The 16793-nt window shown below is 35.2% G+C and overlaps 1 non-coding gene across 1 annotated transcript; it reads left to right on the top strand.

The window, feature by feature from the left end:
* The first annotated feature begins 16114 nt into the window (after nucleotides 1–16114).
* Nucleotides 16115–16189, top strand: Trnat-ugu (transfer RNA threonine (anticodon UGU)). The gene has a single exon. It is a non-coding gene; the product is annotated as a tRNA-Thr (tRNA).
* The last annotated feature ends 604 nt before the right edge of the window (nucleotides 16190–16793 follow it).

The following is a 16793-nucleotide window of genomic DNA, read 5'->3' on the forward strand; positions in this document are numbered from 1 at the left end:
GCAGATCAGCGAAAATTTTTTGCGGAGGAAACTGTGGAAAACAAATTGTCCGAAGCTCTGTGGCAGTTGAAAGTGCACTTTAAGAAAATGCAGCTAAAGTATATTTGTTTCGAAACAAACATCTCTCGTCTGCCTCTGATAAAGCATTATGCCTCAAGTAATGTGCTAAGAAATCAAGCTGGAACATCATCTGACTTTCAGTATGAACGGAGTGCTGGCAACATACAGAGCGATCACATACAAAATCGACGGGCACTGGAAGTGGCTCCACGCATCTAGAGAGCTCGACCATCGGCTTTAAAAGCCAGTGCTGTGACATTATGCTACTAGACGCAGGAATACGCATGCTTTGCGTCGTATGGATAGTGTGCCTGCCAAGTATATACAGAACGTACGTAAACTATAGGGAGCAGCTTTTTCATTTTCTTGTTTGTGTACAACTTCCTCTGACCTTCGAACTAATTTACTTAGCCCTTTATGGAGAGACGTAAGTTTAACGTAAACTTCGAGCCACTGTTTAATTTGGAATTTTTCACAGTAATAAGTCTGTGCCGGAAGTGAAAGAATCGATAATTGACAACAAAACGAATTTTTAGACCGACTAAGAAGTAAAGTGCAGATCTTTGGATTTATATTCTGACTCTCTTCCGTTTAGCCACCGAATCATATCAGATCCAATAAAAAGTACCGCAGTGTTCAAACCAACTTTCGACACTGAGGACAGCTGTACGTTTTCTGTTCAACACTTTGAAAACTGGCGACCTGCTCGTATAGCTTAAGGCGCAGCGTGCCATCTCACAAGATTCTGTTAGAAGCAGCTCGGCAAATCAACAAACGTCGGCCTGGCTCACCGGCCAGCTTGAGAGAGGATTTTAGGCGGGCTACCACGCTCATTAAGGCAAATGCTGGGCTGTTAAGAATTTCTAAGAGATGGAACTCAATACATTATTCTTAACCCGATGAGATCGACAGATGGAAAGGTAATTTCTGGAGTACTTCCAAGGGGTAGAGTGTACATTGTGATTATAATTAAAGTTTCGCTAGTGGAGGGGGCCCCCATTAAAAACAAGTGATCGTAGGACAATGAAAGGACACACGGAAGAGAAATAACGAAAAGAGCACTGCAAGAAACACAGTTTAATTTCAACATGAGAGGGAAGCATTTGTTAATAGTGTGCCATGTTTATATTCAAGATTACAAATGAATGGACACACGGAAGAGAAATAACGAAAAGAGCACTGAAAGAAACACAGTTTAATTTCAACATGAGAGGGAAGCATTTGGTAATAGTGTGCCACGTTTAGATTCAAGATTACAAACGTTGCTGAATGTGACGACAATTTGCATCCACAAAAGCCTGGAACCGCACCAGAGATACCACTTCACAGTTGTTCCCAGCACTTTTCGAAAGTGGACCATGGAATATTCAGCTATCGCGACACAGCTCGTACATTGCTTGAAGATAGCGCACTGCGTCCAGCATTCTCAGCCGTGGCAACAGTAACTGATTCAACAATTTGTGGTGCAATTAATCATCGGCCTTTCCCAGAAGTAATTCCCAAACTACCAGTTATTTCGAACTTCCGGATCATGTTCTTCAATCTCCCTGCGGAAAGAGGAGCTCTCCATATTCCTTTAATGCGTCGATACTCGAGATAAGCAGCAGCACTATTGTCGTTGTTTTGATAAAACAGCTTTGCGAGTAAAGCCCTGCTCACCTTATCCAGACCCACGCTGACTGCATCGGTAATGCACACTGCTGCTTGTGTTTCAAACCTACGTCGCCTTACCGGTACCGTCGCTTAGCGGCAAGTCATGACACTAACATTCCTAACAACGCAAATCCTGTAGCGCACAGTCTGAACATCAAACCTATAAAGTTAGGTACCCATACGGTAAATAGTTTTCTGTCTACACTGTCTCAAATAGCGAAAGTTTAATTATAGCCACCCTTTAGCTAAACCATCTAGTGGATAACGCTAGAAGCCTTGAGGCTTTATGCAGACGACACTATTGTCAACAGGAAGCCAGAAGACTGTAATAAAAGCAGAAGGAGCTACAGAGGACCGATTCTTGGTGCAGGGACTGGCATTTTACCCGGAACATAAATAAATGTAAATTTTATTTGACATTCTGATGTGTAACTGAGGATTAATGATAAAGGAAGATTTTTAAGAGGATTTTGTAGAGACGGCTCATTTGGAAAAAGCTAATTTGCACTGACTTTATTTGCTGCAAGTGCCAACCGAATTCTTATTTTAGTGCAAAGATTGAACTGTTTTTAACAATACCTATGTTTTGATATCCAGTGCCAATTACCAGTCACATAGTCAGTATTCTGTCAGTATTCTAATTGTCTTTCCCTTTCTGCTGTTAATTAGAAGTATTTCATTAGGAAGGCAGAGAGTAAATTCCACGTAACTTAAATATTGTGTGTTTTTTAGGATTTACGACAACATTGAAGAAAAGTTATAGTTCATGTTAGCGCAAGTCACTTCTCTGTTGTTCAAAAGACTTTAATTCAATTTCAAAATACCTTTTATTTATTTACAAATATTTCACTGAAGCAAATCCTCACAATTAAATGAAAGGTAATTCTGGTTAAATTTGCACTGTCACGCCTTGCATTCTTACGTGGACAGTGACCTGCGTTTTTGGTAAGACAGCAGAAGGTTAACTTACGAAAGCAGCTTAAAAGCCGGCCGCTGTGACCGAGCTGTTCTAGGCGCTTCAGTCCGGAACCGCGCTGCTGCTACGGTCGCAGGTTCGAATCCTGCCTCGGGTATGGATGTGTGTGATGTCCTTAGGTTAGTTAGGTTTAAGTAGTTCTAAGTCTAGGGGGCTGATGACCTCAGATGTTAAGTCCCATAGCGCTTAGAGCCATTTTTGAGCAACTTAAAACAAAACAAGATGAGGCAGGTTGCAGTGCAGTGATTTATTTCTAGTACACGCAGATCAGCACTTCTCATTTTCGCAGAACGCAGACAGAGCAGAGCCGTGTTATCCTTGCAAGGTAAGAAGAAGAACTAGGAACAGTATTCATTTGAAATTTTTTAAGATAAATTCAGTGGATACATTTTTTGTAGCAGTGCATATTTTAGGTAGCTACTGTGTGGGACTGTTTCATGACGAAACCACTCTGGGTATTATTCATAACATTACTGGTATTCAGTTTCATTTACGGATATTCGGATGCAGTCTAGATTAATTGGTATTACACGCATTGAATGTAATTACCATTGTTAATGTTCATGTTAAGAAGTGGGGTAGCTAAGACTATACTAGATCAGCGTACATGGGCGACAATGTGACGGTAATTTAAAAGTCGCAGAGTTTCCAAGTAAAACTTAATAGTTGCGTTATATTCATTAAATTACAATAGTTAAATTTTATTTAAAAGTTTCACAGTAACGAGCGTAAAATACTAGGAGTCACTGTCCGGAGCTTAAAACAAATTGTAGGAAAAGTAGCTGCCTGGCTGAGATTCAGTAGAAGACTCTTAAGCAAATATGATTCATCATCGAGAGAAGAATACTTGTTCTACCGGTTCTTGAGAACTGTTCATCAGTGTGGGATCTTTACCAAGTAGAATTAACGGAAGAGATAGAGAATATCCAGCGGAGAGCGCCACCTTTCGGCACGGGATTGTTTACGAAGCGCGATAGCGTTACAGAGATGCTCAACAAACTCCAGTCGCTGAGAGAGACGTTATGTGTCCCGGAGACAATTACTGCTGAAATTCCGAGATTGTAGATTCGGAGAAGAGTTGGGTAACAAATTACTTTCTCACACATACGTCTCGCGAAATGGCCACGACGAAAAAAATCAAAGAAATTATGGTTCATACAGAAGTATATCGACAGTCTTTCTTCCCACGCCCCATTCGTGAATAGAACGGAAAAGTAGGAAAACGATAGTGTCTCGAGAGTTACCCACCGTCACAAACCGTAATGTAGCTTGTGTAGTGTAAATGCGGATGGTACCCAACGTTTGTGTACAAGTCACAGCTCTAACCATGGAAATGTACCAGAAAAGTGGCCAATATCTTTTGCACAAACCCACTATTAATTACAACAGTTCTTGTCACCAAACCGGAGTGGCGCTCGCACCCGAACGCAGGAGAAACTTATTGCTTGGTTGTTAAGATAGTTCGTGCTCTACACAACAGAAAACAAATCGCACTCATATCTAGACTACCTACAACTTTTAACCACACAATATTCAAAGCTAAAGTGAAACCGTAGATACAAAAAGATGGTACTGGATTACTTCGACAGAACACTCCAACCGTAAGTCTCGAAGACCAAATAATTTAACATGATCAGGTAACCTGACATGACACAGAAACAGAAATTTCCACGATCCACTTGACTGCAGCCGAAGAAATTAACGAAGTAAAGACGGAAATACAAAACAATAGCGAAAACTGTGTAGAATATTACTTTGAATGACAGAAACTATTAAAGAGACTGTTCGCTGGGGCGTCGAGAAGCCTGAGGAGAAATTTTTCAGCCAAACCGCCGACCTCAGTTCATACAAAGACAATGTAAAGGGGAAGTGTAAGAAACTGATTCTACTTCGAATGAGCGAAAATAAGAATGAGCTTAGAAATGCTCTAAAGTGCAATCGGGGCACCACTGGTTCCGCGCAAGTATACTGCAGAAAGTTGTGCAGAAGAACACTAAATATTAGATTGGTAGAAGTCTATTGTTTCCAGCCAAACAACGCATTAATATTGAATGGAAATTCAACATCTTATGGAATTCGTCATAACATAACGGCTATAGTGCTGACTCTCATATCGCAAATCATTAACGTAGTTACTCGAGTAAAAAACCGAGAAAACAACGTCATCTCCGTACGCCGAGAATGTCCGCATATTCCAGGTTACGTCACTAGAAAAGTTTCCTATACGATGAGTGTTTCTGGTTTGTTTCTTACTTGTCATCTGCCGTAATTTCCTAGCAGGCTGCTGCCTGTTTTCCTTATCACACAATAGCGTCTAAGCGGCGTAATAAATACAAGTCACACTACAAATCAAGCGCTAACTGCTGAACACACAGGATGAAGCCATTCGTGAGGTATTTTTCTGGGTAGGTGCGATGTGTACATATGCTCACGAGACAAGCACTTCATACAGCCAAAGCGAAGAACGCAATAAAAACGAAAATTTGCCTCTCAGCACCCGTCAGCCAATTCTAACGATTCATGTTGCATTGAGACGTCATGAAGAGCTTATTTTTTCTGTACAGTTCTTGACAACGTCAGTCTTAGTTTTTCCTTCCTTTTGAAGCCACTGGAATTGCATATTTCTTACAGAGAATATTGATTTTTAAAACGCTCTTTAAATTCTGTAAGAATGGAAACACTAAACAATAATTCATTAAGGATCACTATCAGAACATTTCAACATCTCAAAATGAGTCAAACGTCACTTGTTACACATTTAAATCACGTATCCCTGTCTTTGTCGAAATGAGACTTCATTTGATGGATAATTTGCAGCCTTGCACTTCTTCATAATCAATTTTTATAGATCGTGTATGATCTCATACTTACTTTTGTACAGTGTGCCATTTAGAGAATCATGAGACGTGAAAGAAACACATATTTTTGTACACAGAATTTCTCCGCCGTTGTGGTGGATTGATGGAGGCACAGGAATCTGCATCGAACGTTGAGATGTCCACGTCATGGTACACCGATGCAGATATGTAGTACATCTGCATCTCACAGTGTGTGCTGGAGAGTGCTTCTCGTACCAGTGTCATTTAATTCCACCTTCCACTCCCAATCTCGCACGGTTCCATCTTATTCCATTTGCGCATGGTGCGAAGCAAGAGTGAATGTTAGTTAGCCTCCGTATAAATCTAGAGTTCTCTGATGTTACCTTCATGGACATTTTGTGAGCTATGTGTGGGAGAGAATAATATGCCGCTCACCTTACGGGACGCGCTTTCAAAATTTTAACTGTAAACCTCTCTGTAGTACACTACGCCTGTCCCTTTATGTCCGCCATCGGAATTACATCAGCATCTCTGTGACCCCTCTCATTCACTGAACTAGCTCATGATGTAACGACTGATTTTTCTTTGAATCTTCTGTCACTGCCCTTGCGCCCACCTCATAAAGATACCAGACTCACGACAATATTCAGAATCATCTGGGCCAGGCGTCGATCATCTGTAGGTTCAACATATCGCTTAATATTCAGTTCCAGCAAAAGTAGCTCTATCCTTAACATCACAAAATTCGACGGGTGCTAAATATCTAGAGACAGGCATGAATAATATAAGAAACTCGTTCCTTAACGTCTTGAAGAGAGAGCGAAGATATTTCATTCTGTCAATTTCTTGTGTTGCTGGTAAATCTTTCTCTGGATGGCAGTACTCGAAACCACAGACCTCAACTGATGGACTTCAATCTACAAGGACAATACGTTGCGAATGGCTGATGGTAAGGGGAAACTACAGCCATTATATATACCTAATACATACAGCTCTGCTGTATGGTTTAATGCTGATAGCGTCAACGGGGTTGGAATATTTAACAGCAAAAGTAGCTTCCCAGCCGTGTTTCTGGATGGGGCTACTCGGGAGGAAGTTGTTATAAGGAAATTCAAATCTGAAGTTCTAGGGATTGGAGTGTGGAATACTAGATCCTTTATTCAGGTAGATAGGTTAGAGAATCAGAAAAGAGAAATGACTAGAATTAATTTAGATGTAGTGGGAATTAGTGAAATATAGTGAGATTTAGTGAAGTACGGAGGCAGGAAGACCAGGTCATCAGTTTAAGTGAGTACAAGGGTATCAGCACAAAATCAAGCAATTATAATGCAGGAGTAGGTCTGATACTAATGAATAAGGAAAATGAATACTACTATGAATGGCATAATAAACGCATTATCGTCGCCAGTGTAAACACTGAGCCAACATCCAACACAGTAATACAGTTCCGCAGACGATGGACAGAATGAGCTATGAGATAAAAGAAACTATTCAGATCATTAAGGGAGAGGAATATGTAACTGTGGTGGAAGACTGGACTTCAATAGAAGGAGAAAAGAGAAGAAAAAGTCGTAGGAATATATTGCCTGGACGATAGAAATATAAGATAAAGCAGACGGGTAGAATTTTGCGCAGAGCACAATTCACTCATGGATAATACTTGGTTTAATAATCATAGAAAGAATTTGTGTGCATGGAAGAGACCTGGAGATGCCAGAAGGTTTCAAATAGATTGTAAACGAATACTACAGAGAGTTCTAAACCAGATTGTAATCTGAAAAACGCAACCAGGCGAAGCTTCAGATTCTGGTGATTTCTTGGTTGTGAACTGCAGATCAAAACTGAAGAAATTGAAAAGTAAGCAGGAAATTAAGCAGATGGGACCTGGATAAAATGAGAGTACCACTGGATGTTTCATAGGAAGTGTTAGACAAAGATTTACAGAAACAGGGGAAATCAATGCAACAGAAGACGACTGGGTATCTTTGAGATAAGGAATAGTGAAGCCAGCAAAGTCTCAATTTGGCAAACAGACAAGGACCAGCAGAAATTCTTTAATAACTTATGAGACCAAGAATTTCATTGGCGAGACGTTAAGATACAAAAATGTAGCAAATAAAGTAGGCCAATGGGAATAACGCTGGAGTAGACGACGTTCCTTCGAATTACTGAGATCCTTGGGTGAACATACCATGATGAAACTATTACACCTGGCACACAAGATATATGAAGCGAACGAAATACACACAAATATTTCAAGAAGGATGAAAAAAATTCAGTTTCAAAGACAGCTGGTGATGACAGGTGTGAATATTACCGAACCATCAGTTTAATAAGACATGGTTGTAAAATACTAACACAAATCATCTGCCGAAGAATGTAAAAACTGGTATAAGCCCATCTCCTGAAGATTACTTTCAATTCCGAAGAAATGTAAGAACATATAATGCTTTTGTGAGTATTAACTGCAATTTACTCTTCAAATTGACCATAACACGTAAAAAATAGAGACACGAAAGGTTGTGTACAACTTGTACTGAAACCATGCTGAAATTACTGATAATGAACGATCTGGAAGGGAAGTGGTAATGCAGAAGGCAGTTAGACAGAGTTGAAGCCTATCTCCAACATTATCTAATCTGCACAATGAGCAAGTAGTAAAAGGAGCCAAACATAAACTGTGGAAGGGAATTAAAATTCAGAGAGAAGCAATAAAAACATTAAGGTTTGCTGGCAGTAAATGTATATTAGGTTTCTCGGCATAATTCTTACAAATGTAAATAACCATGAAATTACAGCTAAATTTCACCAAAAATGTGGAAAAATACATCAATAATCGCAATTTTGCCAAAAAGTCACATTTTAATAACAAAGAAAAGTTAAATTGATGTGTAAAGATAAAAACTGTCTTTTTTCAACCTTTCAACAGTTTTTGTGTTTTTTCAAACATTTTCATCATTTTCGAGCACTTTAACCAATAATTTCGAATTGTCTTTAGACAGCCTTGAATATCTGTGTCATATGTCCAAAGATTTTTCAAGAAGTTCCAAATATTTCAAAGAAAAGTAGTAAAATGTTAATCATAAAACTGGGATCTAAAAGTTTGTGAGGTAATGGGTGAATTGTGGTGCCCTGAAAATATTCTAAGTTGGTGTGGCCGCACAGGACGCTCGTCAAAGCCAGGACCTAGTAGCAAACACGTGTTGCCAAACGTTAACTGGACGAGAGGGGTAGACCCAGCACATGGTCTAGCCGCATGGCTGGGAATTTCGGTGTGATGAAGACGGTGCTTTGTGTCAATGAAGGAGATGTCTATGCCAGGAGTGCCAGAGATGGGGGAGTTTGTGAAATCTTAATGGCAGACATTTCACAGTTCGTACAGAAATTAAAAGTAGCACGATGAATCATGATACATCAAAAAGAAACATGTAGATTACCATTTTTTGCTCGACGATTCTGATGGTGTGATCAGATTTTCAATATCTTTGTGTTAGTTTAAAGTTTTGTATCTGATGGTAAATTATATTAGTAACATCGAGCAACGAATTTCCAAAATATAAACGCTTCATCCGATTTTGTCGATCACTGTGTTTTTAGAAAGCTATTAGTGTAATCATAAATTGGTATGAATTACAGGCATGTAACTTAAATAGTGCATGAGTTATTGGAGATCAAAGTGGCCGATTACTATCGATCGCGTCAGGTCATAAGTACTCCACAGTTACACGAAAAAATGGTAGTGGCATGCTTATAAATATATTGACTCATCTAAGTCTTTGTTAATATCCGATATATGCTATTCATGAAAAAACTGGTCAATTATTTACTGTGTTTTAGAAAGCACAGAGACATTAGGCTCCTGGCCTACCATTTGCTTCTTTTCTTTTGATATATGCTTATATAATTGTTTATGTATTTAATAATGTGTGTTAGAGCGTGTTTATGGTCCAGCCATAGGAATATTTATTTAATTTCAGTTATTTAAATGTAACTCCAGTATTTCGTATGTGTTTAAATATGTTTGTGGGTGGACTGAACACATGGCGCGAGTGCTCTAGCCAATCACAACGCTCGTGAATGGGGAGTCTGGATGGAAACAAGATCAAGCAATAATATTAGTACTGTGATGAAAATAATCATCATCTTTCTCTAACATTCCATCAGCTATATTAAAATTAACATTAAGTAATTCAAATGATATAATTTTAACTAGCAACAATATTTTCATTAGCCAGAATAATTTGATTATTTAATCCCAACACACTTTCAATATTATCTTTTATGTCACATATAATTTAAAATCGCTTTCAACAACAGCTCTATTTAAAATTCCATAGGCTTCAATACAGGGCTTAACAACTGGACGGTTTTGAGCGCGAGTACTCGCGTCTGCTCAGGCACGTGCTCGCGAGCAGGTGCAAGGTCGCGGAGTAGGGAGGGAGGGGAAATGCGCGCGCACGTTTGAATGTGATCTCGCGTTCTTAGCAGATTTAACTAGCCATCTGAATGCTTTGAACGTTTTACTACAAGGTAAAGATCTGCTAATTACTCATTTCATAGATCGAATACAAGCTTTTAAAATTAAATTGACACTTTGGGTGAGTCAGCTGGAAACAGGAAGCCTAGCTCATTTTCCTAAATTATCATCCATGCAAGATGTTCACAAAGACTGTGAACTTTATTCACATAGTTTAGTTGATCAGCGCTTTCAAGATCTGACAGCACTAGATAGTGATTTTGATCTGTTCTCTCCATATTCAGCGAATATTTAAGAGATTCGTCCTGAGCTGCAGCAAGAAATTATTGACCTGCAGTGTGACAGAGAATACAGAGACAAATTTCAGAACAAGAAAAACATTTTGGAATTTTACAGACACTTCCCTCAGGATAGATTTCCACGTATATTTGTGAACAACTGTTCTCTGCAATGAAATGTAACAAGACACACCAGAGAAACGCATTGTCTGATCGAAATTTAAACTGCACACTGCGTCTAAAATGCACAAGAACAATTACTCCGAACATAGACACAATTGTAAAGGGCAAAAAGTACAAGATAACCGAGAATCCCACACTTCAGTGACACCTTTTATTGTGTGACAGTTCACAAATTAATGCGAATGTAGAGGCATACACTAAGCTAATAAATTTATGTGGCATGCGTACATTCTCCTTTATTTGTTTCATTTGTCACAGTAATAATTCGTGAGTGATATCCCTGCAGGCGGCAACAGATTTACATTGACTGGCGGCAGCTGTTGTGTGCCCCACGTGAGTTTCCCCACTCTCCGCTCTGGTTCGGTAGTGGGGGTAGCGTGCTCGCGCTGCTCCATGCTCGCGCCTTGCTGCTCACAGCTTGCTCTGCGAGCTTGTATGTTGTGAAGCCCTGCTTTAATATGTATGAATTCGTATCTGTAACATTTTTAATTGTTTTGACCAAAAGGAATTGGTATCATTTCTCTGGTGCAAGACAATTTATTATTTTTCGAGGTAATATTTCGAGTTAAGAACGTTGTATAAAACTAACTAGTGTGAGATTATTATGACAATCGCTAAAAGTTACAGTTATAAGTCAATTTTTTTAGAGCGAGCAGGGTGGCACAGTGGTTAGCATACTGGACTCATATTCGAGAAGATAACAGCTCAAACCCACATCTAGTTATCATGATTTACGTTTTCCATGATTTCCCTATATCACTTTAGTCAAATGCAGGATGGTTCTTTCAAATGAGCATGACCACTTTCCTTCTCCATCCTTCCCTAATTCAAGCTTGTATTCCATCTCTAATGATCACACTGTTGGCAGGATGTTAGATGCTAATCTCCTCCTCCTCCTTTTTTAGAGAACTGATGAATTATTACATTACTAGTAAATTATACTGATTAAAGAGCAGATTGGGATCGAGAAATAAGAATTAAAGGAAAGAGTTAAAAAATAAATGTGATAAACTTTAACCTACTTCAGTTTGATTTTTGATTGGTCCAAGTGTGATGGCAAAACAGCCTTGATGATCGATACTTATATCGTAGCTCCAGGATGATGAATCTGGGATGTAAGCATTATTTACATGTTCATTTCTAAATTTTAGATCGACTAAAATCTTAAGAATTTATGAAAATATGTAAAACAGCTAAACAGAATATTTGCAAAACTTTTTATACTTTTGTTGAAAATAACAATGACATACCATTGGATGAATGTTAAGGTAATTATGTTGTTTTATTTGATAATTTCACTTTTGAAAACCAAGATCAAGTTTGAAAATATTTTACTAGAAGTAGGCATATAGAAATAGATTGATTTCATTTAACTGAAACTTATTCAAAAACACCTAAACAATTATCAAAATACTCTAAATTTTAAATATATTTAGACAGGAATATATAAATTAAAATCACATCCACCATGAATTTGATGGTGGAGGTTTAAATTTTGGTAATTTCAAAGAAATATGTAGTAAAGGTTGAACTAAGAACCAGTGTGCATATTTGACAATAGACAGATCAGGAAAAATTAATAATAGATACATTAAAATAAGATTAAAATTTTTTTAAACTGAAAAATTCGCTACACAGTTATAAATCTTCAACATAGACATAACATAAACTTTAAACATAAACATTACACATAAGTATAAATTTTATAAATATATGTACAAATAAGTTATTAATTTTTTAGCCCAGCTAAATTTTGTCGAAATAAGATCTATGAGTGGTTAAACAAGGTAAATAAAATAGAAAAAAGGGTTGAATAATTAAAGGAATAATATAGAAAATGGAAGAAAAAAATTGAGAACAGAATGTGAGAATCTTAATAAAGAACATCACCTGTTATTTATGCACTGAAAACGTCAAACAAGGAATTGAAGGTTTCAGTGAAAATGTTTTAAAAAGCAAGTCGAGAAATTGAGAAACAAATTGTCCCTTATCATAGTGAAGCACACACTTATTACTTTAAAATATTTGAAAATGTAACACCAATAGATTATGCATTAACTGAATCTGAGATACAAGGAATATTCAATAAGTAAGAAGAAGATAATAAAAATCGAAAAGAATAGAAGTTGAAGACTATGTCTAATGTTCAAAACATAATTGAAGGAATGATGAAATGAATTAAGAAAAGTAAATATACAGTTTTTCAATAAAAACCTGTTTGAATGTAAAATATACTTGTAAGTCACCAGTAAAGCCTGATGGAGATAAAATAATTATTGATGAAAAGGAACAGCAGAGTACAGATTGATTAATTAATCTCATAACAAAAAATCATATTGTTATGGGTAAATTAAATTCAATTCTTTTGGTTAAATAAACAAAGCCTATATTATCATTCGATTCAGGAATAATATATTCTGAAATAAAAGTTTAAATAAAATGAAATTAAGATATTTAATATAATACCTTTATAAAAGGAATTGTTGCAGATTATTTTCCATACTTAACAACAGACTTTCGAAATGCTTAGAACAGGGGAACAGAATTAACCAAACAGTATACAGTAAACCCAGTTTAATATGTTTGAATGAAAGCTGTTAGAGATGTAAGTGACAGATCAGTAATAATTCATGACGAGGAATTAATTGTAAATAAAAATTATCATAATGAAAAAGTTACTATATGAAAACTGTTAAATAGCAAGTTTAATAATTTTATTTAGAGTAATCCAAGAGGTATACCTTATTTAAGGAAGAAAGATCAGCTGAAAAAATGTTAAAAATTGTTTTTCAGGTGATTACAAATGGATTGATTTACTTTTGTAAATAGTTAATGAATATAATAATGTAATACATTCAGTAATAAAATGAAGGCAACAGATGTTAAAGAAAAAACTATGAATTAACTGAAGTTGTACATAATAATAAATCAAAATATAAAATAGTAGATGCAGTGCGACTAAGCAAGTAAAAAGAGCTTTTTGGAAAAGGCTATACAGCTAACTGGTCAGCAGAAATTTTTAGAATTAAATTTGCTATATTATCAAATCCAGTTACATACAAATTAAAATGTATAAGAGGATATTTTTCTGAGTGAGGACTGAAAAAAAGTCTATTTGAGAAGTTTGGAGAAAAAAAGGTCAAATGGTTTATATTAAATTGTTAGAATTTGATAATTCACATAATAGTTGGGTAAATAAAGATAAAAATTTATATATAAATGAACAGTTTCAGCACAAAGAAATTTACACTCTTTTTTTTCTATATGGTTTTTATCCTGATGATTAAATATCTTACTTCATAAATCAGATGTCTGATGACTGTGTGAATTATTTATTTAATTTGAAAGGTAACGAAATATGTATTGTTATATTTATTGAAAACAACATAGTAGTATACAAACATAATTATATCCCCAAATATTTCTTTAGTTAAAGTACATATAGCATTCATTCAATCATTTTTTACCATTATAAACAAGTATAACCAAAAATTTCTCTATTTATTTTTCCTTTCTTAGGCAATATTGAGTAACATTCTCTTATTATTTGTGTTCTTTCTTCATCTTTAAGATTTGTACTAATTTTTTCATTTGTCTTCTTAACTTTTGTTGCATTTCCTTGAGATATATTGAATGTCTCTATATTTTTGGAGGTATAAATATGTTCTTACATATTTTGCCTCCAAATTAATCATGTCAATAAAAATATCTTAATAATATTTTATAACACAGTACTATATGTTGATAATGTGGTTAAATTTTATTTTTAATTATCCCACCATCTTTATGAAAACTATCTTCTTGTAAAGAGTTCGTTCTAATGGGACATATAACATGATTAAGTCTATTTCGAAATTTTTCATTAACCTTACTTGACATTACGTTTTTTCCTTTACTTCTGGTAATTTTTGGTCTCTGCTTTTTAGTTTTTTTTCCTATTTGTTTGCATGTTGTTGAGATTCATTTTGTTGGACACTACTTGTATATTCCAGATAATCAACTAATACAGACTCAGTTGTTGTATAATAGCCTTTAATTTCAACTGAAACTCAACTTCGTAATCGCATTACTAGTTTTTTTAAATTATAACTGTGCGTAAAATGCAAGTTTTTCATAAATTTGTTGGTGGTATTTGTTTTACTTAATTTTGTATATAATCATACCCATGGAGTTAATGCATAACTGTAATTAATTTCACTATTAGCTTGGTCGAATTTTTTAAAGATTTAATGCAAGATCTTTTGTTAATTTTAAAAATTTTATGGGGTATGCTTAGAGCCACTGCAAATTTATGATGAACAAACTAAAAAATATCATTTGTAATCATTATATATTTCTGTTCAAACAGTAGAAACAAATATCTTTACACCAACTTCCTAAGTTTAAATGATAAATGTTTTGATTAATGCAATCAAATATATTTAACAGTTTGTTACTTCACATTTATTTTTATATTGGATACCATCAATTTATTACAAAATTTGTTTTTCAGAAAAAATTTCTTTCATATTATTAATTTTTTGTTACCTAAATATTATTATATTTTGTATAAATTATTTTAAAACATCTGAATTAGTTCCTGTTCTAAAGAATAAATTCGAAAATGTTGAACATTTCACTACCATAGTTTTTTAACTGAGAAAATTCTTTTCTATTAAACAGTAGTGATGAAGCAGTTATAAGACATCAAACCAGACCACATCAAAACTGAAAAGTATAAAATTTGTGAAATTGAAAAATCAATTGATAATTGCAGTTCAAAAATATACTCAATGTGGCTGTAGGACAATGTGTAGATAGTCTTTTAAAGAGTATCATAAAAAACTGGTAATAGTAATCGAATTCTGCCTTCATGTCAAAAATATGTTTCAAATTGTTATGATAAGCAACTTTTAAAAATCTTTATCAATGATGAACACTCAAAAATATTATTAGTGCTGAATTATTATGAACAAACTGAGTGTGATAAATAAAACAAATCAATGTATTGATTGTCAAGAAATTTAATATTTTGATTGCTTTTACTGAAATCTCTCACCTGAAGACAAACTTTCAAATAAATGTGAAAACTGTACTCGAGAATATAGCAAAACCCTAGATATAACATTATGAAAATTGTGTTCAAATTCACCAGACTGAACAAAGATATTTTTAATGTGTCAATAAATTAAAAATTTTAATTGCTTATACTCAAATCCATCATCTAAAGACAAATATTCAAGCAAAATTAAAAGTCGTCCTCTGGAATACACCAAATATAATAACTGTGTAGGCAGTTAAATCAGCTTGAACTAAGTAAAATTTATTTTTAATAATACTGAACAATGAAGTATATCAACGCCTGCTTGCAGCTAGGGTGTCCATTTAATTATCATTTCATTTCTAGCAAAGCTGCATGGTCATCCACGGTAACTGTTCTTTCGGGAACAGGTACTACCATCATATATAGTTAAAATATGGCTTCCCAGCCATTGACCTTCTTGTGCGAACGCACACGCTATGCCCAAACTCGTACGGGACTTGGTAGATTAATCTGCCACGAGTAATGAGTATGATGGGCAAACATCTATAAGGTGCACTGTGAATGTAGTGGTGTGGACATGTTGGGAATGTGGATCTCACAGGGAGTGTGCAAGGGATAAGTCCCTGCAGACGCACTATCCTCTGTGCCCGCGGTGGCTCAGATGGATAGAGCGTCTGCCATGTAAGCAGGAGATCCTGGGTTCGAGTCCCAGTCGGGGCACACATTTTCAACATGTCCCAAATGAAGTATATCAACGCCTGCTTGCAGCTAGGGTGTCCATTTAATTATCATTTCACTTAACAAATTCTTAATTCTCATTTATTAAGTGTTTCAAGTAAAATGTTTTTCTGTTATCCAATCTAAAACATGTAGATGATAAAAAAATCAGCTTTAACCCAATGAGAAATATTTTTAAAATATTAATTCTACATTTATCTTTATTTCAAACTCAATTAAATTTACCTTAACGTAATACTCAATTAACACATAATAATTTTGGATTCTTTTATTTTTCTTATACACACCTAATTTTTTATAATTTTAATAATTTTTTAAATTCTGCCATTGTTCATTAATTCTAATAAATACCTTTCTCATATGAATAGCATCAAAATTGATGGAGATCAGTTATCCTGGATATTATAATTTTAAAAGTATGATTTTATTGATTTTTTAATTAGAATTCACATTATCCAGGAACATATTAAGAAAAATATTTGGAAACATGTATCTCAGTTTGAAACTGAATATAACGATGAAATTCTTGAAATTGATGACTAAACATTTGAAAGAAATATTTCTTCTAATGTATTTGGAAAACAAA

This window comes from Schistocerca serialis, chromosome 3 (genome assembly GCF_023864345.2).
Source record: "Schistocerca serialis cubense isolate TAMUIC-IGC-003099 chromosome 3, iqSchSeri2.2, whole genome shotgun sequence".
NCBI classification, from domain to species: domain Eukaryota; kingdom Metazoa; phylum Arthropoda; class Insecta; order Orthoptera; family Acrididae; genus Schistocerca; species Schistocerca serialis.